A 27,134-nucleotide genomic window follows, 5' to 3' on the forward strand; every position below is an offset into this window, starting at 1 on the left:
CCTATCTAACACTAGGTCTTATTTCTTCTGTCAAATGATACATTTGGTAATCAAATTTCAACATGAATTTTGGCAGGGACAAACTGGACATAGCAACGGGCTTGCGTGTGAATAGGGATGGGGGTGGTGAGAAAGTAGAAACTGCTAGGGGTGGACTGCCCCTTTTAGGATTGTGGCAGTGATGAAAGAGATGAATTGGGTGATAGAAAAAGGGTCCTGGTGTATTTAAGATGGGAGAGACTTGCTATATCAAGTACTTTGGGCAAAGCAAAAGGCAAAAAGCAATTAATTTTACATATTACCAAGTTTACAACTAGTCAATAGACATGGACAGAAAGCATAGAGATCCATATTAGGGAAAGCAGAGTGTGTGAGATTCCAAATTTTCTTGTGTTGTAGGTTCATTTCTATTCTTTAAGTTTAATATACGTCTGGTGTTTCATTTCATCTCTTCACAGCAGTATATCATAATTTAATTTTTTCCTTGATGTGGGTATAAATGGAGATGCTAAGGCATATTTATGTATACAGGGCCATCTCTAGCTGCATGCACTAAATATTAATATTCCAATATCTTCTTCCCAGCTCAAGATCCACACAAGAAATGCATTTTTCATAGCAATGAATTTTTTTTTTTTCTGAAGCACAAGGCTATTTGAGTGGTCTCTCTGTGCTTAGAGAGAGAAGGATAGTTATTATTATGTTTTCATGCAGAAGACACATTATTTGGAAAACGTGCTTTAGTACAGGAGCTAAGTTCTGTATTTGATTTTTGATTTTGATTTTCAGAGACACAATACCCAAAGCCAATAGATACAGGTGTAGCCCTGCACTGTTGAATTTAGTTTGTTTTTGCTATCTTCTATTCTCCCTTCTCACAATAGCATTCTGGGTTTCCTCTGGGACATCACAGTTCTCTCCTTCAGTGCGTGTAGATGGGTTGAGACTGATTTTATTGTTGGCTCCAAAGCAAACCTTATGACCCAAGCCAGGAAAATCTGAGCACTTAATTTCCTTGTCCACAATGCCTGGTTCAGAGGTAGCCCTGTGACTCAGTCTAGGCCAAGGAAGGGCCCTATTTGGACTTTGGGGACAACTGTGGTGAAGGACCTCTGTGACTGTTAGGATTTGAGTCTGGCACTATAAGCTGCCATTTTGTCCCCTCAAGAGAAGTGGCAACTTGAGGATAAAATTAACACAAATGAGAGCACAGCCAAGAGAGGCAGAGGGCTGGGCTCCTGATGATATCAGTTGAGTTTTTGCCTCTAAGACATATCTAAAGCACTGGCCCTACATTTTTTTATTCATGCAAGCCAATAAATAACCTTTTGTGTTACATATCTTTTCCCTGCAGTTGCAAGAGCCCTGACAAAAACACCCACTTGGTGCCACATTCACATGTGTGACCTTATGCAATTCCAACCCCGCTGGGTAAGGATTATTAACTTCATTTTATAGATAAAGGTCACAAAACTGCTAAGTGACAGAGTCAGGATTGGAAACTATTAAGTATTATGCTTGATCCAATGTACCATAGCTCCTTCCTATGACATGCCTCTCTAAGGTTTTTTTTTTTTTTGGAGGAGTTTACAGTGCTGAGTGCTATTGCCTTAATTTACCCTACTGAACTTACTATTAAGGTAATGGTGAGCACTTTCTCTAATTTAACACTTAACAATGCCCTTGGTTCTAAATTTAGTTTATTTACACTCCCTATGTCCTTTATTTCTTCTTCCTCTCCATATATGAGTAATTTTTTTCTAGACCCCTATTAAAGTTAATAGACTCAAGAGACAACTATTAATATGTTATCCTGTTCTCAACTTAAAGCGCTTATTTGTCAGCCTGCCACTATATATTGATTTGACTCTAATATGTCTTATTCAAAGGCAAAGTATAATAGATGATGACTCTTAGCACCTAGCACAGTGCGTAGCACATAATAGATACTCAAAAAGCATTTGTAGAATAATTGATTGAGAACCTATAGTATGCAACAAAACAATTTACCTGCTGCCCTCAGGGATGGTTCTTTTGTCATTTTGCCCAGGCCATTTCTCTCCTCCACCTGACCTGATAGTCATACCTTTAGTTTTTCTTTTGGGTGTCAAACAATGGCAGTGACAATGTGTGCAAATGTCCATGTAAGCAGGTTTCAGAGAACCTGGGTGCAAGATTCCTGTTCTCTTATTTAGTAGCTATTTTATCTCGGGCAAATTATTCAGTTTTCTGAGACTTCTCTTCAAATAGGTTGTTTTGAAGATTAAAAGAAATAATGAGTATGAAGGCTCCATTCAAATATTAATTATTATTGGCACATCATACACACTAGTGGGAAGGCAAGGAAGAAAGGAATAGGATTTGCTTTATCCCAGTAACAAATCAAGCTGAATCAGCACATCAGAATAGCTAGGAAGTGCAAAGGAAAATAGAAGGACCACAGGAAAAAAGAGTTTTGTTTCAATCCCCCCTGGCACCTTGTTTTATTTTCCCTATAGCACTGGTCACATTCTAATATACTTAATTTGCATATGGTATGTTAATGATCTGTTTTACCCCTTGAATTTAAGCTCCATGGGGGCAGGGATGGATTGATTGAATGGGCACAAAAAACCATTTGTCAAAGGAATGGAAAATTGGAGAAGAAAAAAGAAATCAGGTTTAGGATCCTGCAAAGAAGGGAGGGGAACAAGAATCTAGAGCATGAGGATTACTGAGAAAGGGGATAAGTACTATGAAAAAGAGAGTATCTTTAAGAATATCCAGGGTCTGGAGTAGAGAACAACCTTCTCAGATTTATTCTCCAAATAAACATTTTTTATTTAGGTTTCAAAAAACCTTATTGTAAAAGCCACCCTAAATATCCTTTACAATATAACATTTCTCCCAGGTATCAAGGCGTTCCCAGCACAAAATGATGGTGATATAATTGCCATAATATTCCAAGAGATAGGATACCTCCAATCTTGTGCCTATTCTAGTGGGCTCAGTACTTTCTGTGCATGGAGGACACCGTGACACCTGTGGTGTCATCTCATGTCCTTTCCTTTCTCATTCTTCTTCTTGGTTTTTTTTTTTTAATTTAAATAAAAACCCAAATCCCCATAAGCCCAATGGGGATAGCTTCTTGCTAGCAAGTAAGCAAATACTTCAAGTACATAACAGATGTACAAGTCCACTTTGGGAGGAATGCATTATGGGCTCAGGCAGATCCTGAGAGCTCTTCTAATCATACTTGCTCATCTGTTCATGTGGTGTACACCTGTATGAATTTGGCATGGGCTTGGGTACAGTGTGGGAGAATCTGGGTTCAAAGCAAACTTTCAATCTTGTTCAGTTCTTTGAGTGTTGCAGATTGTTTTTCTCCCCACCCATGAAAAAGAAAGCATTCTTAACATATCTAGAAGCTGCTGTTGCCCTTTGGTGAAAGTATTAAATACAGATGCCAAGAAATCAACGTGGATCAAAGAGCACATATCTATTAATAAATTGCAAAAACTTTAAAGTAGACAGCAAAAAGACAGATAAAGGTTTTTAGAATTTTGTGTTAAAAAATAACAACAGAGAGATTTCGCAGACACTGTTTAATCTGAGGGACGGGATCCTCATGTGTATATTATATCAGTCTCTTTTTAGGAGAATTATACTAAGATGTTTTGGCTTACATCTGAGTACTCACAAAAGTTCAACATGACATTTTTGTGTATTTTAAACAAGTATTTGATAGCCAAGTACATGGAAGAAGGAAATAAATTCAAGGCTAAAGACTGTTTCTTGACTTTTCAAGATGTTTAGCAGAAGGCTAATTAGAGTAGAAATATTAAAAGAGTTGAGTTTTCATTTCTTGTTTTTCAGCATATATGTTATGTTCTTCTATTATTCTCAACTATTGTGCTTTATTAGACATGAAATGAAGAATCCAAAAATATATACAATCAGACTTCAGTTTTGGCCTTCACGATAAGAATAAGGAATGTGGGAATCCCCAGAAATGCTCCCTTCCCTTTGTGGAAAGAAAAGCAGAATTGTCCAGTCAATGGCCCTAAGTGTACACTCCAAGTTGCTCCCTTCTGTACAGTAAGTAAAGGTTTGACTCAGCAGGCCTGGAATAGTCCAACCTTCCATATTCCAAAGAAAGCTCTGGCCTTGACCAGCTCCTCGGAGATTACCTCTAGGTTATTAGTGTCTGTGATTACCTGTGGCCTGTACCACACTGGGTGGCTGATACTAACAATGTGGTTTGTGGTGGGGGCCAGGGGCCATGCAGTATCAGTTTGACCTCTGGACATGCTGGAGGCTGAGTAACTAAACATTAGCCACACAGGTGCTCCATGTCTACATGACTGACCCCCAGCATAGCTCTGGACACTAAGGCTTAGTGAGCTTCTCTGGTTCTGGGAGAATTAAGTGCTGTCCGTACAACTACACTGGGAGAGCACAACTGGAAGCTTGAGACTAGTCCCTCCCTATGTGCCTCTTACCTCTGCTCTTTATAACCTGTATCTTTTTGCTGTATATCAACCATGACAGTGAGTATGATAGCTTTTCTGAGTCCTGCAAGTCATTCTAGCAAATCATTCAACCTAAGGATGGTCTTCGGGATACTCAGCAACCCCCTCTTTCTAGTGGGAAGAGCTTTCCTTGTATTCACCTCTGCAGCTTATCTTCCCAGCAGTTCCTATAAGCAGTTGGCTCTTATCTACATGTAGACTATTTGGCAACCAAACTTTGCCTGTTGTTTTGTCCTGATTACAAGGCCATCCTCATGCTAGCACATTTAAAAGGGAGAACAGAAGCCTAAAGTCCCTTCTCTAGAGCATAGCTCCACAGCAAATGCAACTGAGTCATAGCCTAAGCGTGCCTCTCTGCAAGATGCTGAGAAATTGGGAGAGAATCCCCATTGACTTTTATTCTTATGTTGTGTCTGGCTATGATACTTCTTGCAGCTTTTTGAAGACGGCAGCTTTCAAAAAGGCATCAATCTACCACACCTGGAGGAGAAATGCGTGACTCTTTCTGTGGCCTGTGTGTCGTGTTTCTGTAGGGAGGTGTCAATCATTATTGGACTCATTAAAATCACCCTCAAAACAAATGTCAGTTTTCTTCACTATTGTCTTTACAAACTTGGATTAGACTCAAAGTCTGATGCCAAGGAATTTAATATATCTGTCCTCTTTGTTTTGGTGCAGGAGGACAGATATATTAAAAACAAACAAGGCTGACAAAACTTCACAGGAGCTACTAATACACAGATAGTGTTGAGAAGCAAATACTCCATCGCCTTCCCCCCCCAACATTTTCATGGGCACCAATCCAAGTTCTGAGGTAGTGGACTGGTAGGATAATGAGGTAGGCTTATTTGTCTAGCTGGAGTAGGGGGATGACCTTTGAGAGGTAAGATACAGGTCCAGGAATGCTGTAAAGGCCAAGCTAATGGGTGTGGCCTTCATATGTCAGTTAAAGGAGCTTTCGATGGTCTCAGGAGTCTGCCTTCACTCAAATCTTTATTCCATTTGCAAACACCTGCTGGTATTACTGCATGTAATAGACCATCTCCCTTGCTAGTTCTTCTTTTGCATTGCCTTCTCTCTCTCATTCAATCCACATCTCTCTGCTCCCTCAAACCCAACTCAATTTCAGTCCTGTCTAGGAATGTGACCGTCCTGCCTAGACTTGGTTATTACAAAGACGCCTTAGCAATTCTGGACTCCCTTTAGTATCATTACTTCAAAAATTTAGACTAACTCTAAATTTTTGCAGTAGTTATATTCCTAAAGGTGGTGTGTGGAGTCAATGTTTGGCATACCGATCCTCTGCTTTTCCATACACATAAAATTGTACATGTATTTCTCTGGAAAACGTTTTAGCATGCAAATCCAATAAAGTCACGTTTACCAACTCAGTAACCTTTTAGAAATCATATCTAAAAGTTATTTGAGTCAAGTTTCTCCTGATGAAATAATAATGCAAAAGTAAGTCTTAATATAAATGCAAAATAGCTAAGGTTATTTTTAAAATTAAAGTAACTTAAAGGTTTAAAGAAAAAATTATAGCAGTAGCTTATCTGAATAGAATTTATTGATATAAAAAATCCCAAATGGTTTATGAAACCTGTGGGTAAAATGCATGTTTCTCTGGATGCGTAGGTCTCCCTTCTCCCCTCTAGAATTCTGTAGGCACAGTTGGTTTTTAAAAATGAATACAGTAATGTGGGCTGAAGAAAGGGGCAGCATTAAAGTAAAAGCAAAGACAAGAATTTGAAACTATCAGTAAATGAACAATTGGTAGCCCCCTGTGTTGCCATATTTTCTTCTCTGCCTCATCCTCATATTTTCACACAGTTGATACAGGGAAGAGCTGGGACTCCAGCAGTTCTAGCTCCATATTCATGGCTCTCTCCAATTTGTCACAACTGTCCTCAGTGGTGTTCATTAATCTTTGAACATTTTCTTCTTTCTATGGTAGATTACTAGACCTCACTGCTATTACAGGTTCCTCTAAACCTACATGTCAAAAACAGAACTCATTCTCTCTCTTTGCCCCCAAACTTGCTTCTCTTTTATGAACTGGTTACTAGCAGTGTCATCAACTCAGACACTCAACATACCTACTTTGGGTCATATTTGATTCTTCTTTATTCCCCACTATGGCATCCATTCATCCTATGGATTCTGCTCTCACGATGCCTCTCAGTTCCTCCCCTTCTAGGCTTTCCTGTTGTGGTGACCTTAACTCAAGTTCTCATTGTAATAATTCCTAGCTGATCTCCCAGCTTCCAGTTTCTCTCTTTCTTCCAATCTATTCTTAATAGGAGATAAACTATTTTTGTTCCTCTTGTCTATATTTTGTAAAATTTTATTCATCCTATGAAGACGGCTCAACACATCCTTCTTTTCCCACTGTGGTTGAGTGATTGCATCAGTGACCCCAACTAAATGCCCTATGTGCTGTTATTTGATGGCTCCTTCCCAAATTGACACTGGGCTTAGTCTTTGACTTGCTTTGGCTAATTTGATAGTAACAACCTTGATGTAAGCAGAGGGCTAAAAAAAAAAAAAGCACATGTCAATTTCTGCTTCTTTTTATTTTTTCCTTCATCTTCTGTATTTTCTTGGAGGACACAGCCAGGGAATACTGCTAGAAAATGAGCCACATGGAACACAGCCAAGTCAGCCCAGGTGACCTAGCCACGGCTATCTTGGGTTGACCGTCCAACATCCGACTACAGATAATAAATGAGCCAAGCTAAGGTCAGTAGAGTCACTCATCTGACTCTTTAGACTTGTAAGAAGTCATACATGGTTGGTACTTTGAGTCCAAGTTTGGGTGTGTCTTCTTATGCAGCAATAGCTAACTGATACATCCACTATGCTTCTTTCTGAAACATTCCCATAGCACTTCCTAAATACTGTTATTGTAACATGTATTGTCTGACTTTTCTATGGGACTGAATTCCTTTAAGTCAGGGGCTGAATGTTTATATCCCCAGTATCTAGCACATAACCTAGCACTCAGCAGGTGCTCAATACATGTTTACTTAATAAATTAAGGAATGTAAATATATACCAGCTCCTACCTGTCCAATCTATCTCCAAAGCAACTGAGTCAATTTTTTTTTTTAAATTTGCCATTCTTTCAGGTTTTGTGAGAATATCTGTTTCAGTCAAGACTGTGTGTTTAGTTGTGAAAGAAAAAGCTTACTCTGTAACTCTTTAAAAATTAGTGTTTATTTTTAAAAGTTTCTTTCTTTCAAACCTTATATGTAGAGACTAAGTACCTTTATCCAGGAGAAGCAGCAGCCATTCACTTCAGCTCCAGTTCCTGGCTTGTGACTTCCCAAGGAAAGGACATGTGCCAGATCTTGGGTTTGGACAAGATGTCTTCTTTACAGGTTAGGGACACTATAGGGATTTAGGAAGGAGGGAGATGAGAGAATGTTGTGTGATTGTGCAAAGTTTTCCTTTCCCTTCCCCGTAGATAATGGTAAGATTTGTATGGCCTTTTGATTGACCATCTTTTTCCTCTTGGAAAATCCAAATCAAGTTTCTCAGAGAAAACTCTACAGGCAACACTGGTTCCAGGCAACACTGTTTCCATGTAGTGAGGTGTAAATGACTAAATATTGTTAAATTTTTTTCATATTATGCATGCACAAATTTGACAGTTTATGAATCCTTTCTAACAAGACTCTTTAGCTAACACAGTGATTATTCTTATTTATGAAATATTTAAGCTGTAAAATATTTAAGTTACCATGGTAGCTTAAATACAGGGAATACCTTGCTTTATTGCGCTTCATTTTATTGCAATTTGTAGATAATTGTGTTTTTTACAAATTGAAGATTGTGGCAATCCTGTATTGAATGGTGCCATTTTCCCAACAGCATGTGCTCACTTGGTATCTCTGTGCCACATGTTGGTAATTCTTGTAATATTTCAAACTTTTTAATTATTATTATTTGTTATGGTGGTCTGTGATCAGTGATCTTCGATGTTACTATTGTGATTGTTTTGGGGCACTATAGTCCACAACTGTATAAGACGACTTAAACTTAACTGATAAATGTGTGTTTTCTGACTGCTCTATCAAATGGTCATTCCTCCATTTCTATTCTTCTCCTTGAACTTCCCTATTCCCTCAGACACAACAATATTAAAGTTAGGCCAATTAAAAACCTTACAACAGCCTCTAAATGTTCAAGTGAAAGAAGGAGTCACATGTCTCTCACTTTAAATCAAAAGCTAGAAATGATTAAGCTTAGTGAGGAAGGCATGTCAAAAGCCAAGATAGGCCAAAAGCTAGGCCTCTCATGCCAAACAATCAGTCAGGTTGTGAATGCAAAGGAAAAATTCTTGAATGAAATTAGAAGTGTTATTCCAGTGAACACATGAATGATAAGAAAGTGAAATAGCCTTATTGGTGATAGGGAGAGAGTTTTAGTGGTCTGGGTAGAAGATCAAACCAGCTACAACATTCCCTTAAGCCAGAGCTTAATCCAGAGCAGGGCTCTAACTCATTTCAATTCTTTGAAGGCTGAGAGAGATGAGGAATATGCAGAAGAAAAGTTTGAAGCTAGCAGAGGTTGGTTCATGGGGTTTAAGTGAAGAAGCTGTCTTCATAACATAAAAGTGCAAGGTGAAGCAGCAAGTTCTGATGTAGAAATGACAACACATAGAAGAAATAGCTAAGATCATTGATGAAGGTGGCAACTCTAAACAAGAGAATTTTAATGTAGATAATACAGCCTTATATTGGAGGAAGATGCCATCTAGGACTTTCATACCTTGACAGGAAAAGTCAATATGCCTGGTTTTAAAGCTTCAAAGCACAGGCTGACTCTCTTGTTAGGGGCTAATGAAGCTGGTGACTTTACATTGAAGCCAATGTTCATTTACCAGTCTTTAGGCCCTTAAGAATTATGCTAAATTATGCTAAATCTACTCTGCCTGTGCTCTATAAATGGAACAAGAAAGCCTGGATGACAGCATATCTGTTTACGGCATGGTTTCCTGAATATTTTAAGCTCACCATTGAGACCTACTACTGGTCAGAAAAAAGATTCTTCTCAAAATACTACTGCTCGTTAACAATGCACCTGGTCACCCAAGAGTTCTGATGGAGATGTACAAAGATATTAATATTTTTTCATGCCTGTAAACACAACATTCATTCTGTAGACTGTGGGTCATTGTGTAGTTTTTAATTTCAAGTCTTATTATTTAAGAAATATGTTTTGTAAGGCAATTGGTGCTATACATAGTGATTCCCCTGATGGATCTGGGCAAAGTAAATTGAAACCTTCTGAAAGGATTCACAATTTTACATGCCATTAAGAACATTTGATTCTTGAAAGGAGGTCAAAATATCAATATTAACAGAATTTTGGAAGAAGTTGATTCCAACTCTATGGATGACTGAGGGTTTCATGACTTCAGCGGAGGAAGGAACTGCAGATATGTTGGAAATAGCACGAGAGCTAGAATTAGAAGAGGAACCAGAATATGTGACTGAATTGCTGTACTGTCTTGATAGAATTGAATGGAGGAGAAGTTACTCCTTATGCATGAACAAAGAAAGTGGGTTTCTTGAGATGGAATCTATTCCTGGTGAAGATGCTGTGAAATGTTGAAATGACAACAAAAGATTTAGAATATTACATAAACTTAGTTGATAAAGCAGTGGCAGGGTTTGAGAGGATTGATTCCAATTTTTTAAAGGTCCTATTGTGGGTAAAGTTCAATCAAAGAGCATCACATGCTACAGATAAATCTTTCATGAAAGGAAGAGTCAGTTGATGTGACAAACTTTACTGTGTCTTATTTTAAGAAATTGCCACATCCTCTCCAATTTTCAGCAACCACCATCAACATTGAAGCAAAACTCTCCAGCAGCAAAAAGATTATGACTGAAGGCTCAGATGATTGTTAAAATTTTTAGCAATAAAGTATTAACACATGTACATTGTTTTTAAAGACATAATGCTAAGTCTATTATTAATATACTATAATATAGTGTATACATAACTTTTATGTTCACTGGGAAACTGAAAAATCCATGTGACTTGCATTATTGTGATATTTGCTTTATTGTGGTGGTCTGGAACCAAACATGCAATACTCTGAAGTATGCTTGAACCAGTTATTGATTTATAGCCTGCCTGGTAGAACATTGTGTACAGAGTAGATATTTACTAAATTCATTTACCATTTCTCAGCTAACCCCACCTTTTGCTCCTTTAAGGTTCCTGAAACATTAGACAGTCCCACTTTCTATCTCCTTAGTACCAGAATTGGCACAATATTTGCTACATATTGACACTTGGACACTGACTAATGGCATCATCTAGGGAAGAACGAGAATGTTCATGAACTTCATTTCTTTTCAGCCTTCTATTGCCAAGGCTAATTGCTTGTTTAAGTAAACGGATCTGACTTGAATAGCAATCGAAGATGTTTTGGGATAGTTTGAGTATTGAATTTCACATGCAGTGGCCAAAGAAAATTCAAGTTAATGTCCTAAAAACTTTTGATCAATACAGAGGCCTTTCCTTTCAGAATAAATTGGCCTTGGCAATAAACAAAATTAAGGGTCAGAAACTTAGATGCCCACAGGAGCCAGACAGGTGTAACAGAAATGAGTCAGGTGGGTGTGGAGATGGTGGTGAACTGGAGTTGGCCCTCCTTCCTCTGACTGTTGTGAGGTGGGAAGGCAGGTTCCAGGGTGGCCAGATCATTGAATTTTTTAAGAAAACTTGGAAATTCAGATTTTATTTAAATGTGAAATTGGAGTTTAATTGTTGAAAACTAATTCAAGAATATGGGTTATTCTCCTGGCTATCAGTTTTCTTCCTCTAAGCTAAACAAAAACAGTTTATGGATTTTCCAAGTGTTCTTTCCTCACTATAGGAATTAACCATTATTCCATTTTTTTAATTTTTATTTCGGCATATTATGGGGGCACAGATTTTAAGGTTTCAATAAATGCCCATTGCCCCCACTCCCCCCACAAGTCTGAGTCTCCAGCATGACCATCCCCCAGATGGTGCACATCTCACTCATTATATATGTATATACCCGCCCCCCTCCTCCCTCCCACCTGCCCAATACCCTATTACTGTACTACCTATGTGACCACTTAGGTGCTGTTCAGTTAATACCAATTTGCTGGTGAGTATATGTGGTGCTTGTTTTTCCATTCTTGGGAAACTTCACTTAATAGTATGGGTTCCAGCTCTAACCAAGAAAATATAAGATGTGCTATGTCACCATTGTTTCTTAGAGCTGAATAGTACTCCATTGTATACATATACCACATTTTATTAATCCATTCTTGGATTGATGGGCACTTGCGCTGTTTCCACAGCCTTGCAATTATGAATTGTGCTGCTATAAACATTCGAGTGCAGGTATCTTTTTTTTTTTTTTTTTTAATTATTTTTTTTTATTTTGGCATATTATGGGGGTACAGATTTTAAGGTTTCAATAAATGCCCATTTCCCCCCCTCCCCCCAAAAGTCTGAGTCTCCATCATGACCATCCCCCAGATGGTGCACATCTCACTCACTATGTATGTATATACCCGCCCCCCTCCCCCCTCCCACCTGCCCAATACCCTATTACTGTAGCACCTATGTGTCCACTTAGGTGCTACTCAGTTAATACCAGTTTGCTGGAGAATATATCTGGTGCTTGTTTTTCCATTCTTGGGATACTTCACTTAGTAGTATGGGTTCCAGCTCTAACCAGGAAAATATAAGGTGTGCTATATCACCATTGTTTCTTAGAGCTGAATAGTACTCCATGGTGTACATATACCACATTTTATTAATCCATTCTTTGATTGATGGGCACTTGGGCTGTTTCCACAGCTTTGCAATTATGAATTGTGCTGCTATAAACATTCGAGTGCAGGTGTCTTTTTTGTAGAGTGTCACTGGATCATTTGGGTAGATGCCCAGCAATGGGATTGCTGGATCAAATGGTAGATTCACTTGTATCGCTTTAAGGTATCTCCATATTGCTTTCCACAGAGGTTGAACTAGTTTGCAGTCCCACCAGCAGTGTAGGAGTGTTCCTCTCTCTCCGCAACCACGCCAGCATTTATTGTTTGGAGATTTTTTGATAAAGGCCATTCTCACTGGGGTTAAGTGATATCTCATTGTGGTTTTGATTTGCATTTCCCTGATGATTAGAGATGTTGAGCATTTCTTCATATGTTTGTTGGCCATTCTTCTGTCTTCTTTAGAAAAATTTCTGTTCAAGTCCTTTGCCCACTTTTTAATGGGGTTATTTGATTTTTTCTTCCTAATTTTCGTGAGTTCTAAGTATATTCTAGTTATCAGTCCCTTATCGGATGCATAGGATGCAAAAATTTTCTCCCATTCTGTAGGTTGTCTGTTTACTTTCATGACTATTTCTTTGGCTGTGCAGAAGCTTTGTAGTTTGATCATGTCCCATTTATTTATTTTTGTTGCTGCTGTGATTGCCTTTGGGGACTTCTTCATAAACTCTTTGCCCAGGCCGATGTCTAGGAGAGTGTTTCCAACTTTTTCCTCTAGAGTTCTAATACTTTCATATCTTAGGTTTAAGTCTGTTATCCAGCGTGAGTTGGTTTTTGTGAGAGGTGAAAGGTGTGGGTCCTGTTTTAGCCTTCTACAGGTGGCTATCCAGTTTTCCCAGCACCATTTATTGAAGAGGGATTCTTTTCCCCAGCGTATGTTTTTGTCTGCTTTGTCAAAGATGAGACGGCTATATGAGGATGGTTTTATATCAGGATTCTCACATCTGTTCCACTGGTCAATATTCCTGTTTTTGTGCCAATACCATATTGTTTTAATTACTACAGCTTTGTAGTATAGTTTAATATCTGGCATATTAATGCCTCCCATTTTGTTTTTGTTGCCTAGAATTGCTCTTGATATTCGGGGTCTTCTTTGGTTCCATATGAAGCGTAAAATTATTTTTTCTATATCTGTGAAGAATGCTGATGGGATTTAAATAGGTATTGCATTGAATCTGTAGATCAGTTTGGGTAGTATAGACATTTTGACGATATTGAGTCTGCCGATCCACGAGCATGGTATGGATTTCCATCTGTTTACATCCTCTGCTATTTCCTTCCTCAGTGTTTCATAGTTCTCCCTGTAGAGGTCTTTTACCTCTTTGGTTAAATATATTCCTAGGTACTTTAATTTCTTTGTTGCTATTGTGAAGGGAATTGAGTCTTTGATTTGGTTCTCAATTAGATTGTTGTTGGCGTATATGAATGCCTCTGATTTCTGTGTATTAATTTTGTATCCTGAGACTTTACTAAATTCATTGATCAGTTCCAGGAGTTTCTTGGTTGAATCCTTGGGGTTTTCTAGATACAATATCATATCATCAGCAAACAGTGAAAGTTTGATCTCTTCTGCCCCTATTTGGATACCTTTGATTCCATTTTCCTGTCTGATTGCTGTAGCCAAGACTTCCAGCACTATGTTGAACAGAAGTGGAGATAGTGGGCAGCCTTGTCTGGTTCCAGTTCTAAGTGGGAATGATTTCAGTCTTTCCCCATTCAGTATGATGTTGGCTACGGGTCTGTCATATATGGCTTGTATCATTTTTAGGTATGTCCCTTCTATGCCTATTTTCTTAAGTGTTCGTATCATGAAAGGGTGTTGAATTTTGTCAAAAGCTTTTTCTGCATCTATTGAAAGAATCATGTGGTCTTTGTTTTTGCTTCTGTTGATGTGGTGAATTGCATTTATAGATTTACGTATGTTGAACCATCCCTGCATCCCTGGGATGACAGGTATCTTTTTTGTAGAGTGTCATTGGATCTTTTGGGTAGATGCTCAGCAATGGGATTGCTGGATCAAATAGTAGATTCACTTGTATCGCTTTAAGATATCTCCATATTGCTTTCCACAGAGGTTGAACTAGTTTGCAGTCCCACCAGCAGTGTAGGAATGTTCCTCTCTCTCCACAACCACGCCAGCATTTATTGTTTGGAGATTTTTTGATAAAGGCCATTCTCACTGGGGTTAAGTGATATCTCATTGTGGTTTTGATTTGCATTTCCCTGATGATTAGAGATGTTGAGCATTTTTTCATATGTTTGTTGGCCATTCTTCTGTCTTCTTTAGAAAAGTTTCTGTTCAAGTCCTTTGCCCACTTTTTAATGGGGTTATTTGATTTTTTCTTCCTGATTTTCGTGAGTTCTAAGTATATTCTAGTTATCAGTCCCTTATCAGATGCATAGGATGCAAAAATTTTCTCCCATTCTGTAGGTTGTCTGTTTACTTTCATGACTATTTCTTTGGCTGTGCAGAAGCTTTGTAGTTTGATCATGTTTTGTTGCTGCTGTGATTGCCTTTGGGGACTTCTTCATAAACTCTTTGCCCAGGCCGATGTCTAGGAGAGTGTTTCCAACTTTTTCCTCTAGAGTTCTAATACTTTCATATCTTAGGTTTAAGTCTGTTATCCAGCGTGAGTTGGTTTTTGTGAGAGGTGAAAGGTGTGGGTCCTGTTTTAGCCTTCTACAGGTGGCTATCCAGTTTTCCCAGCACCATTTATTGAAAAGGGATTCTTTTCCCCAGTGTATATTTTTGCCTGCTTTGTCAAAGATTAGATGGCTATATGAGGATGGTTTTATATCAGGATTCTCACATCTGTTCCACTGGTTAATATTCCTATTTTTGTGCAAATACCATATTGATTTAATTACTACAGCTTTGTAGTATAGTTTGATATCTGGCATATTAATGTCTCCCATTTTGTTTTTGTTGCCTAGAATTGCTCTTGATATTCGAGATCTTCTTTGGTTCCATACGAAGTGTAAAATTATTTTTTCTATATCTGTGAAGAATGCTGATGGGATTTTAATAAGTATTGCATTGAATCTGTAGATCAGTTTGGGTAGTATAGACATTTTGATGATATTGAGTCTACCGATCCATGAGCATGGGATGGATTTCCATCTGTTTACATCCTCTGCTATTTCCTTCCTCAGTGTTTCATAGTTCTCCCTGTAGAGGTCTTTTACCTCCTTGGTTAAGTATATTCCTAGGTACTTTAATTTCTTTGTTGCTATTGTGAAGGGAATTGAGTCTTTGATTTGGTTCTCAATTAGATTGTTGTTGGCATATATGAATGCCTCTGATTTCTGTGTATTGATTTTGTATCCTGAGACTTTACTAAATTCATTGATCAGTTCCAGGAGTTTCTTGGTTGAATCTTTGGGGTTTTCTAGATACAATATCATATCATCAGCAAACAGTGAAAGTTTGATCTCTTCTGCCCCTATTTGGATACCTTTGATTCCATTTTCCTGTCTGATTGCTGTAGCCAAGACTTCCAGCACTATGTTGAACAGAAGTGGAGATAGTGGGCAGCCTTGTCTGGTTCCAGTTCTAAGTGGGAAGGATTTCAATCTTTCCCCATTCAGTATGATGTTGGCTATGGGTCTGTTGTATATGGTTTGTATCATTTTTAGGTATGTCCCTTCTATGCCTATTTTCTTGAGTGTTCATATCATGAAAGGGTGTTGAATTTTGTCAAAAGCTTTTTCTGCATCTATTGAAAGAATCATGTGGTCTTTGTTTTTGCTTCTGTTTATGTGGTGAATTGCATTTATAGATTTACGTATGTTGAACCATCCCTGCATACCTGGGATGAAGCCCACTTGGTCGTGGTGGATTATTTGTTTGATAAGTGTCTGGACTTGGTTAGCTAAGATTTTGTTGAAAATTTTTGCATCTATATTCATTAGGGATATTGGTCTATAGTTTTCTTTTTTTGTTGCATCCTTTCCTGGTTTGGGTATCAGAGTAATATTCGCTTCATAAAAGGTGTCGGGGAGGTTTCCAGTCTTCTCAATGTTGTGGAATAGTTTCTGCAAGATAGGTACTAGTTCTTCTTTGTAAGTATGGTAAAATTCAGGTGTGAAGCCATCAGGACCGGGACTTTTCTTTTTAGGGAGATTTTTAATTGCTGTTTCTATTTCAGCTGTTGAGATTGGTCTGTTCAGGGAATCTATTTCTTCCTGGTTGAGCCTAGGGAGGCTGTGTGTTTCTAGAAATTTGTCCATTTCCTCCACATTTTCCAGTTTTTGTGCATAAATATTTTTGTAGTATTCATAAATTATATATATATATATATTTTTTTTTTTTTTCAGACAGAGTCTCGCTTTGTTGCCCAGGCTAGAGTGAGTGCCGTGGCGTCAGCCTAGCTCACAGCAACCTCAAACTCCTGGGCTCCAGTGATCCTTCTGCCTCAGCCTCCCGGGTAGCTGGGACTACAGGCATGCGCCACCATGCCCGGCTAATTTTTTTTTTTTTTATATATATATCAGTTGGCCAATTAATTTCTTTCTATTTATAGTAGAGACGGGGTCTCGCTCTTGCTCAGGCTGGTTTTGAACTCCTGACCTTGAGCAATCCGCCCGCCTCGGCCTCCCAAGAGCTAGGATTACAGGCGTGAGCCACAGCGCCCGGCCATAAATTATATATTTTATCTCTTTGGAATCAGTTTTGATATCTCCTTTTTTATTCCTGATGGAGCTTATTAGAGATTTCTCTTTTCTGCTTTTCATTAGCTTAGCCAATGGTGTGTCAATTTTGTTTATTTTTTCAAAGAACCAACTTTTTGTTTTATTAATCTCCTGAATAGCTTCCCTGTTTTCAATTTCATTTAGTTCTGATTTGATCTTGTTGATTTCACTTCTTCTGCTGTGTTTGGGGTTGGTCTGTTCTTCTTTTTCCAGCTCTTTGAGTCGTTTCATTAGATTGTCTATTTGTGATCTTTTTGTCTTTTGGTTATAGGCATTTATGGAGATAAACTTTCCTCTCAGAACTGCTTTAGCTGTGTCCCAGAGGAGTTGATAACTTGTCTCTCCATTGTCGTTTTCTTTATAGAATTTTTTTATTTCCATCTTGATTTCTTCATTTATGAAGTAATCATTTAGTAGGAGGTTGTTTAATTTCCACGTTTTTGTGTAGAAATGTGAGTTTCTGTTAGGGTTGATTTCTAGTTTTATTCCACTGTGATCTGAGAAGGTACATGGTATGATTTCTATTTTTTTAAATTTCTTGAGATTTTCTTTGTGTCCTAGGATAGGGTCAATCCTAGAGAATGTCCCGTGAGCTGATGAGAAGAACGTATATTGAGTGGATTTGGGGTAGAATGTCCTGTAGATGTCAGTCAGACCCAGTTGTTCCAGGGTTTTGTTTTAAGTCCATTATTTCTTTATTAATTTTCTGTTTGGAGGATCTGTCTTGTGCTGTCAGTGGGGTGTTGAAATCTCCAGTGATTATGGAGCTGCTATTAATCCATATGCTTAGATCCAGTAAGGTTTACTTTATGAAACTGGGTGCACCTAACTTGGGTGCATATATATTTAAAATTGTTATCTCTTCTTGTTGAAGTGTGCCCTTCACCATTATTTAATGACCCTCTTTGTCTTTCACTACTTTTGTCAGTTTAAAAACTAAATCGTCTGAAATTAGAACTGCCACGCCAGCCTTCTTTTGGCTTCCACTTTTCTGGAATAGTGATCTCCACCCTTTTACTTTTAGTCTATATGCATCCTTGCAGGTTAGATGTGTTTCCTGAAGACAGCATAGACTTGGCCTGTATTTTCTTATCCATTCAGCCAGCCTATGTCTCTTGAGTGGAGGGTTTAAGCCATTCACATTTATTGAGAGAACTGATAGGTAAGGTAGATTAGTGTTCATTCTGTTGGGTTGGATGTTGTTGCTTTGATTTCTCTCTTGAGCCATTGTATTGTCTGGTCTTTAATCTTTGGGTTTTGGTTGTTTTTATATTCGTGAGTTTTTATTATGGTGTTCCGTGTGTAACACTGTTTTGAGTACTTCTTGTAGGGCTGGTCTTGTCCTGGTGAATTCTCTGAGACTTTGCTTGTCTGAGAATGTCTTTATTTCTCCTTCATAGATGAAGCTTAGTTTTGCAGGGAATAAGATTCTAGGCTAGCCATTGTTTTGTTTCAGAAGAGTGAGAATGGGGCCTCAGTCTCTCCTTGCTTGTAAAGTCTCATTAGAGAAGTCTGGTATTATTCGAATTGGCTTTCCCTTGTACGTCACTTGCTTCTTTCATCTTACAGCTCTTAGAAGGGCCTCTTTAGTTGATATTTTGGTCAATGTGATGAATGCATGTCGTGACGTCTTCCTTTTTGCGTTGAATCTCCCAGGGTCCTCTGAGCTTCTTGAACTTGTATATTGAGATTTTGAGCAAGGCCTGGGAAATTTTCCTCTATTATATCTTCAAATAGCTTGTCCAACCCTTGAGTGTTGTCTTCTTCCCCTTCTGGTAACCCAGTGACCCTCACATTAGGTTTCTTCACATAATCCCACATCTCTTTTTTTTTTTTTTTTTTTTTTCTTTCTTTTTTTTTTTTTATTTTATTTTATTTTATTTTTTTTTGAGACAGAGTCTCACTTTGTTGCCCAGGCTAGAGTGAGTGCCGTGGCGTCAGCCTGGCTCACAGCAACCTCAATCTCCTGGGCTCAGCGATCCTACTGCCTCAGCCTCCCGAGTAGCTGGGACTACAGGCATGCGCCACCATGCCCGGCTAATGTTTTGTATATATATATATATATTTTAGTTGGTCAATTAATTTCTTTCTATTTTTGGTAGAGACGGGGTCTCGCTCAGGCTGGTTTCGAACTCCTGACCTTGAGCGATCCGCCCGCCTCAGCCTCCCAAAGTGCTAGGATTACAGGCGTGAGCCACCGCACCCGGCTAATCCCACATCTCTTGTAGGCTTTGCTCTTTTCTCTTGTTTCTCTGCTCTATCTCTGTGATGGTTGTATTTAGTTGGAGGATGTTATCTTCAATCTCTGAGATTCTTTCTTCTGTTTTATCTACCCTGTTCTTGAGGCTTTCTTCTGCATTTTTTAGTTCCCTGAATTGATTCTTCATTTCCAGGAGTTCGGTTAATCTTTTCTTCATTGTGTCTATTTCTTTAGTGAACTTTTCCTCTAGGTCCTGGAGGCTTTTTGTTGTTTCTTTCTGTTGGTTATTGAGTTGTTGTTGCAGGTCAGTGAGTGTTCTTATGATCCACATAACAAAATTCCTCTTCTGTCATATTGGTTGCCTGATTTTGGTTGGTTTCCGTTTCTAGGGGGCTGATGCTCCTCTTTGGGGGTGTGTTTTCCGTTTGGTTCTTCACATTTCCTGAGTTCTTTCGCTGATTTCTTCCCATGTCGATCAGTTGTTGTTTCTTTCCTTAGGTTTTTGTTTGGGTATTCACACACCTTGTTTAGTTTCTGAGCGGTTAGGTTGTGTGAGGGTGAGATTCGACCACTCCGTCTATATTGAGTCAGTGGGTGCCGTGAAAAGGCTGTGTAGGATGCCGTCCCTGTCAGTAGGTGGCGCTTGCTTGGAGGAACAGGCTGTGCTATTGATTTTGTGTCCTATTATCATCTCTTGTTCTGGGCAGCGCTGGGTTGGGTAAGCCTGCCCTCAGTCACCACCAGTGCTGTTAACAGGGGTCAAAGTTCTGTTCTCTGCTTCTAGGAAAAGCTGTCAGGGCGGGGCTGGAATGGTCCCGCTCAGCCAGAAAGTTTGGGTGTGGGGTGGGGCTGTCTGAGACCCTAAGTCTGGAGCGGGCTTCGCTTCTTTCCACCCTCCCCAACTCCACAGCTACTCCTGGGTCTATGCCAGCAAGCCAGACCACACGCCCCTAGGCCTCCCAGGACTGTGATGCCGGCAGGGAGGTTCTTTGCGCAGGAATGCCACCTGGGCTGGATGTATGGCCTCTTTTTGGGAGGAGGGTTGCCCTCTAGGACGCTGATCTGCCCCTGAAGGCACACACACCTCAGTAGGCTGTTCACGTATAACCCTTTTGTGCCCCGGGCAATGCTTGACCTTGGTGCACGGGATCTGGTCTGCAGGTCCGACCTCTGGCTCCCAGAGTTCAAACTGTATCCCCACCAGGGAGAGGAGTTCTGGTCCCAGTTCACCCACAGGGAGCCCAAGCTGGGTCTATGTCTCTCAGCCTCTGAGTCAGCACCGTTCTCCTGGGAATACGGTGCCAGCAGCACCTGGGCGAGCTGGGGGGTAGGGAGCTCACAGTCTGAGTTCCCCTGAGTCAGCTGTAGGGTCCCAAAAGGGGAGGTTCCGTTCCCTGGAGGTGCCTCTGGCTGGTGGCTGTATTGTCTCTCTGGGCAGCCGCAGGTATGGTCGGCGGTGGGAAGGAGGAGGCAATATGGTGCCTGCCGCATGGCTAGGGTCTGTGCACACGGAGGTGCCGGGAGGGAGTTGGGAGCCTGGTGCCGCATCCGCTACAGGCTCACTGCTGGCTGGCGGCGGCCGTCTCTGGGCTGGTGTCCGAAAGTCTTTCCACCTGCTGGGGAGCCCACTACCAGTCCCAAATGCAAGGGAGGGGAAACGGCAAATGCACCTACCCTTCCCGCTGGTCTCCGGGCTGCTCCGGTGGTCTCAGCCTCCAGTTCTCCTCCGCAGCCTCCTCCCGTGGAGTCTCCCGGGGTCTCAGGTACCCCTCCTTCTGGCCCTCATGTGTGCTGTATGCTCGTCTTCTTGCTTCTTTTTTCTAATTTCTGCTAGAATCTGTCCTTTCTGCAGAGACATTCTGTCTGGCGGTGTTTCTCGTCCGACATCTTGATCCATCCCCCCATTATTCCATTTTGATCCATGACAGCTACATCACAGGGTATAATGAGAAATTTGCTAGGGGACATCTGAAGCTAAACTCTAAGCAAGCATTACTTCTCGAGATAGAGCAGAAAATCTGGTCATATGAATGTTTCTGAATATATTTGTTTCCTATAAAAGTAGTGCTTCCTGTAAAAATGTTGCAACTTGTGTTTGAAATGGCTAGGAAAGCACTTCCTATTGATGGTGGGGACATGACTATCTAGTAACTTAGGGACTGCTCTGACTCAGCAGGACCCTCTGCACATGGACAGCTAAGGTATTAATAAAACAATGCTGGGAGTGGCTAATGGACCTTGGAGAGCTGTAGTAAGGGGCAGCTGAGAGAACTCATATCTTACCTTGTTCCAAGTGTCTACCTACATCCTTCATGATAAAATGTGTCTATAGAGTGCTACATTCAAAGTGAGCTTTGTAGTATAAATGTGTACAGCAGGGGTGGAGAACCTTTTCATGTTGGAGGACCACATTAATTTAGCTATAATCAAATAAGGCTACATTCAAGAAACTTCAAGTATACATACTTTTTAAAATTTTATTTATTTATTATTTCAGCATATTATGGGGGTACAAATGTTAAGGTTACGTGTATTGCCCATGCCCGCCCCTCGAGTCAGAGCTTCAAGCGTGACCATCCCCCAAATGTTGCACATCTCACTCATTATAAATTTACATTATTTTGTAAAAATCTAACATGTACTTAATAATTTCAGAAAATGAAAACTGTTAATTCTAAAGTTAATTAACTTTTTAATGACTTTGTTCTGTCTACTTTTTGTTGGAAAGCATTTGAATATTTGGTTGCAGCATGGAGGCCTACAGTATCAGTTGATCTTCTAGATGGGTAACAGTCATTTCTGACCTTAAGGGTGTCTTGATTAGGGTTAGGTAGGAGAACGCAGATTCACAGCAATAAGTGATTGAAAACAAAGAAAGCATTTTTGGGGCATATTGCCAAAGGTGTGGATATTCTACTGCATTTTTCCATATTTCAAATGGATCTTTATTAGCATCAAACAATGACTTTAAGATGTCATCTACAGAGAGCTCAATCAATTTCAAATCTGTAGTTCTTTAGGTGTCTTGGTGATATCAACTAGGTGAGGCTGAAATGCTAATTTGAGTGTAATGTCAAAGTCAGTGAACCTTTCATTGTATTCTCCAATTAATAGGTCTATAACAGCTGCTTATTCTACAAATGATTCACATATATCAGTCTGCTCATCATTGACCTTTGCTAACTGTGGAAAATGTTCATCGGAAATTTCCTTTTGAAGAAAAGTTATGAAAAAAGATTGCTTTTTTTCAAAATGCTTGAATTTTTTGCCATATGTCATAGTTTTATCATAGTTTTTCCAGGTCTTATTGCTGCTTGAAGGAATTGTTGTTGCTTTTGGTTTTTATCTTTTAATTTCTGCAGTACAGCCTTTCATGCCTCTTCCTCTTAGTTTTACCTTGCAAAAAAATATTCAAGTAATTTTGATTAGACATGATATCACATAGAAATGCTACATTCCTATAGAAATCTTCTTTCAATAATTCACATTGCTGATCCTGTTCTTCATAAAATTTAATTATCTGTTCTTGCAGAGACAAAACTTTTTATAACACCTGACCCTGTGATAGCCAACGCACGTTTGATATGGCAAATCCACACTGAATAGCTCATCATTCAATTTTAGTGTGTTATGAAATTGCCACTGCCATGTTGCATTTGCACCAAATATAGTTAACAATACTTATAACTTGTTGCAAAGTATCACTTAAAATAGTAGTTTTAGTACAGAGATTTTGCTGATGCAAGATACAATGAAAAGAAATGAGAGCATCTGGATCTGTTAATACTCTTTTAATCTGTGTAATAAACCCTTCATGTTTTTCTGTTATGGAAGGTGCACTTTTAATTTCTGCAATACAACCGTTCATGCCTCTCCCTCTAATTTAAAATATTTGTGGTCCTTATAACTGTCATAATGCTGATGATCACTGAATTTCTTTAATGTTGATATTGCAGTATCACAAAGCAAATCATCTTATCTTTAGAAGAAACTAGATAATATTGCAATTCCCAATCCTTATTAAAAAATCTGTTTTCTTCCTTCATTATTCTCTTGGTCGTCTTTGACATGATGGGCTGTTAAGGAGACAGAATTTAAAAAATACTGTTGAGCTGTGCAACTCTTCACAAATTCCACTTCAAACAGAAACACAGTGCATCATTGTTAAAAGCTGATAACAGACTGGTGTACTCGACCCCCATAAACTCTTGCCAACCAGCCTCATGCAGTAGTGGTGCCAGTCAGGCAAGGGAAGTTAGAACTGAATCATGACCGCAGCAGCCATCAATTTAGGCCTATGGCTTACTAATGTTCTAATTGTGCTGGTCAATCTGGCTATTCTTTGGTATTTTAAATAAGTTCATTTTAAGAATAAAATAAAAAATATAAAAGATAAAAATGTATTAATAAAAATAAAAGGATTTGTTCTATAAAGTTTGATTCAGTCAAAAGGCCACACTTAAGGAGCAAGAAGACCACATGTGGCCTTAAGGCAGCAGGTCCCTCACTCCTGGTATACAGTGCTGCCTTTATCTTTGTTTATACTGATAGAATTGATCTGTTGGTACATAACCATGGCCCTGTGTCCCCAGAGTGCCCTTTGGTTACCCTAGCCACCCTGCTCCCTTCCCTGGTGAAGAATTTGTGCTACATCAAAACATGGTGGAAGATCCAAAGAGGAATGGACATGTGCAAAGAGAGGACCAAACAGGAGAAGGAACCTCACTTTGTAACAATCCACTCTTCTTGGGAACTAATCCACTCCTGTGAGAACTCACTCAGTGCCTTGAGGGCAGTGCCAAGCCATTCATGAGGGATCTTCCCTCAGGACACAAAGACCTCCCACTAGGCTTTCCTTCTAACACTGCCACATTGAAGATCAAATTTCAACATGATTTTTGGTGGGGACAAACCATATGCAAACCATAGCAATACCCCACAGCATATTTCATGGGTTTCATCTTACATTTTCTATTATTGGAATATTTTGACCATCTAATTTTAAAACACAGATTTTTTTCCCCCTGCAAATATGCAGGCTCCTCACACATACCCTGTGGTAGCTGCGAAACAGTTGGAGAATTCCCCATGTTTAGTGACCTCAGAGTCACACTTCAAGCTGTGCAGTAGTCTCTTACTAGTACAATAAAACATATATGAGTCGTGACTGGCTGCAGAGCCAAGAGCAGGTATTTTAGTGTTTTAATAATCTGGCTACATTAATTTTGGTGGTTGCTGTACATGTTTCTATTTTTGTCTCCAGTTAGAACCATCAAGAAGAGAGTCAACCAGATTTCTACAGATGCTTTTGTGAAAAATGTCTTTTGCAAAATCAAATGTTCAAGGAAGGGATCACATCTTTGCACTTACACTTGCCATACATACTTTCCTTTAAATGACCACCTGAGAGCCTGGGCAGACAGCAAGGAGGAAGCAGGAAATGAGGGAGAAAGTAATGAGGACTCAGAGCTTGAATTTCACAAACAAGCTTTTTCACTAATTGCTCCCTCCTGTCGCAACTTCCATGGCAGCAGCAGCAGCCTCTGACCTTAGCCGCTGTGGTCTACTGGGTAACAGAAGCCACACACCAGCAGAGAGAAGAATGAGACCAATGCAAACACAGAGAACACACATTCTGATCAACATCAAAATCATAAATTGGGCCAGGGGCTTTGGCTCACGCTTATAATCCAGTATTTTAGAAGGCTGAGGTAGGAGGATCGCTTGAAGTCAGGAGTTTGAGACCAGCCTGGACAATATTGCAAGACCTCTACAAAAAACTTAAAGATTAACAGGGCACAGTGGCATGCACCTGTAGTCCCAGCTGCTCAAGAGACTGAGGTGGGAGGGTTGCTTGAGTCCAAGTATATTGCAGGTATGATTAGTTAAGTCAAGATGAGGTCATACTGGAGTAGAATGGGCTCTTAGTCCAATATGACTGGTATCCTTATAAAAAGAGGAAAAGAGACATAGACACACAGGAAGAAGGCCATGTGATGATGGAGGCAGAGAGATCAAAGTGATGCATGCGTAAGTCAAGGAATGCCAAAGACTGCAGCAACTTGTCAGGAGCTAAGAAGATCTAATGAAGGATTTTCCTCTACAGGTTTCAGAAGGAAAATGGCTTGGCTGATACCTTGATTTTGGACTTCTAGCCTCTAAAACTGTGAGACGTTAAATTTTTGTTGTTTTAAGCTAACTGGGTACTTTGTTATAGCAGTCCTAGGGCACTAATACAGAGATTATGATTCAACTGCTGTGGCATAAGGCAAAATTCCAAATTTAAGGATCCGTTACATCTTAGAGTGCTTCAAACATCTGAATTTGGGGAATGCAGTCTGCTGGCTAGCTCTGATGTCGCTATTTTCCCACTTGTAGAACGTACAGTAGAGAGGTAGGAGAGCTCAAAGATTGAGAATATGAATTTTGGGCATCAGGCTTGGGCTCAATCACTGAGGGACTGTGTGATCTTGGGAATATTACTTAATCTTTATACTTTTCAGGTTCCTCATCTGTACAGCAGAGATAATAACAGTATCTACCTTAAGGAATGCTAATAAGGATTGAGTGAGGTAAGGTATTAATTTATGTTTATTCAATGACTATTTATTGAGTCATGGGATGTGCTGCACTTATAGCCAAGTAGGGAAAACTAAACAAGAAAAAAGACAGATAGTTACAAACTCTGACAACAGGGTCTTGAAATAGAGATTAAATGGATAGGAACCACTTTAGATAAGAAATCCAAGGACTGCTGTCAAGAGATGAAATTCAATCTGATACCAAAAGGATGAACAGGTGTTAGCCAGATGAAGACTTGGAGAAAGAGATTATAGACAGAGGGAGCAGCTTGTGCAAAGGACCTGAGGTAGAAGAGCACAGCATGTTCAAAAAGTGTTTGGTAACAAACAGGTAGATGGCAGTAGTTGTTTTCTATTGCTGCCATAACAAATTGCCACAAACTTAGTTGCCTAAAACAGCACTCATGTATTATCACACAGTTTCTGTGGTTCAGAGGTCTGGGCACAACTAAATTCTCTGCTTAGGGTCTCTCAAGGCCAAAATCAAGATAGTGGTCAGGCTACAGTTTCCATCTGGGGGTGGGGGTCTTCAGTGATTGTTGGCAGAATTTGTTTCTTTTTCATAGTATACATAGGGCCCTCTCCATCTTCAAGCCACAGCAAGTCAAATCCTACATAGGTTTTATATCTCTCTGCCTTCTCTGCCTCTGCTTTTGAGGGCTCATGTGATTAGATTGGGCCCATCTGAATAATATAGGATTATCTACCTATTTTAAAGTCAATTGATTAGCTCCTTAAACACATTCACTGTAACATATGCATGGATGTGAGATCTCATTAGATTCAACCTCAGGGATTGGAGAGTGGAAGCTTCTCAATGGCTATAATTCTGCCTACCACATGGTAGGATGATTGTGGAGAGGGTTCTGATGATGTAGGACATTATGAGCCATGGTAAAGATTTTAGAATTTAGTTTAATGGTGATAATTATAATAATTACTATTATCACATAACTGCTATGTGTTAATATAATATCTATTTAGTAGCACTCAACACTCTGCCAACATTATAAACATCATCTCATTTGATACTCCTCAGAGCCCTTTTAGAGAAGTACCATTATACTCAATTTACAGATGAGGAAATTGAAGCTTTAGAGTTCAAGTGACTTACCCAAGACCACACATTTCCTGGCAAATCCATATTTAAACCCTGATCTGTCTGGTTCTAAATTTTATCAGCATTTTTATTTTAAGGTCCCCCTTATTTTAGACATGCCTTCAAGATATATATATATTTCTAGAGGTTCCAACAGGGACTTTTGTCTTCTTATGGGCAAAAGCATGATTGTATATAATGTTTTTCTGTTTGACCCTTAAC

The 27,134-nt window shown here is 39.4% G+C and overlaps 1 long non-coding RNA gene across 2 annotated transcripts in view; it reads left to right on the forward strand.

The window, feature by feature from the left end:
• LOC105883968 (uncharacterized) overlaps positions 1-26,403 on the forward strand; it is a 132,866-nt gene extending 106,463 nt beyond the window's left edge. For both annotated transcript variants that reach the window (XR_012921402.1, XR_012921401.1), the window contains exons 4-5: positions 25,339-25,398; positions 25,736-26,403. This is a non-coding gene — a long non-coding RNA (uncharacterized LOC105883968). The remainder of the gene's footprint in view (positions 1-25,338; positions 25,399-25,735) is intronic.
• The last annotated feature ends 731 nt before the right edge of the window (positions 26,404-27,134 follow it).

The sequence above is a fragment of the Microcebus murinus genome, chromosome 10, assembly GCF_040939455.1.
Source record: "Microcebus murinus isolate Inina chromosome 10, M.murinus_Inina_mat1.0, whole genome shotgun sequence".
Lineage (NCBI taxonomy): Eukaryota > Metazoa > Chordata > Mammalia > Primates > Cheirogaleidae > Microcebus > Microcebus murinus.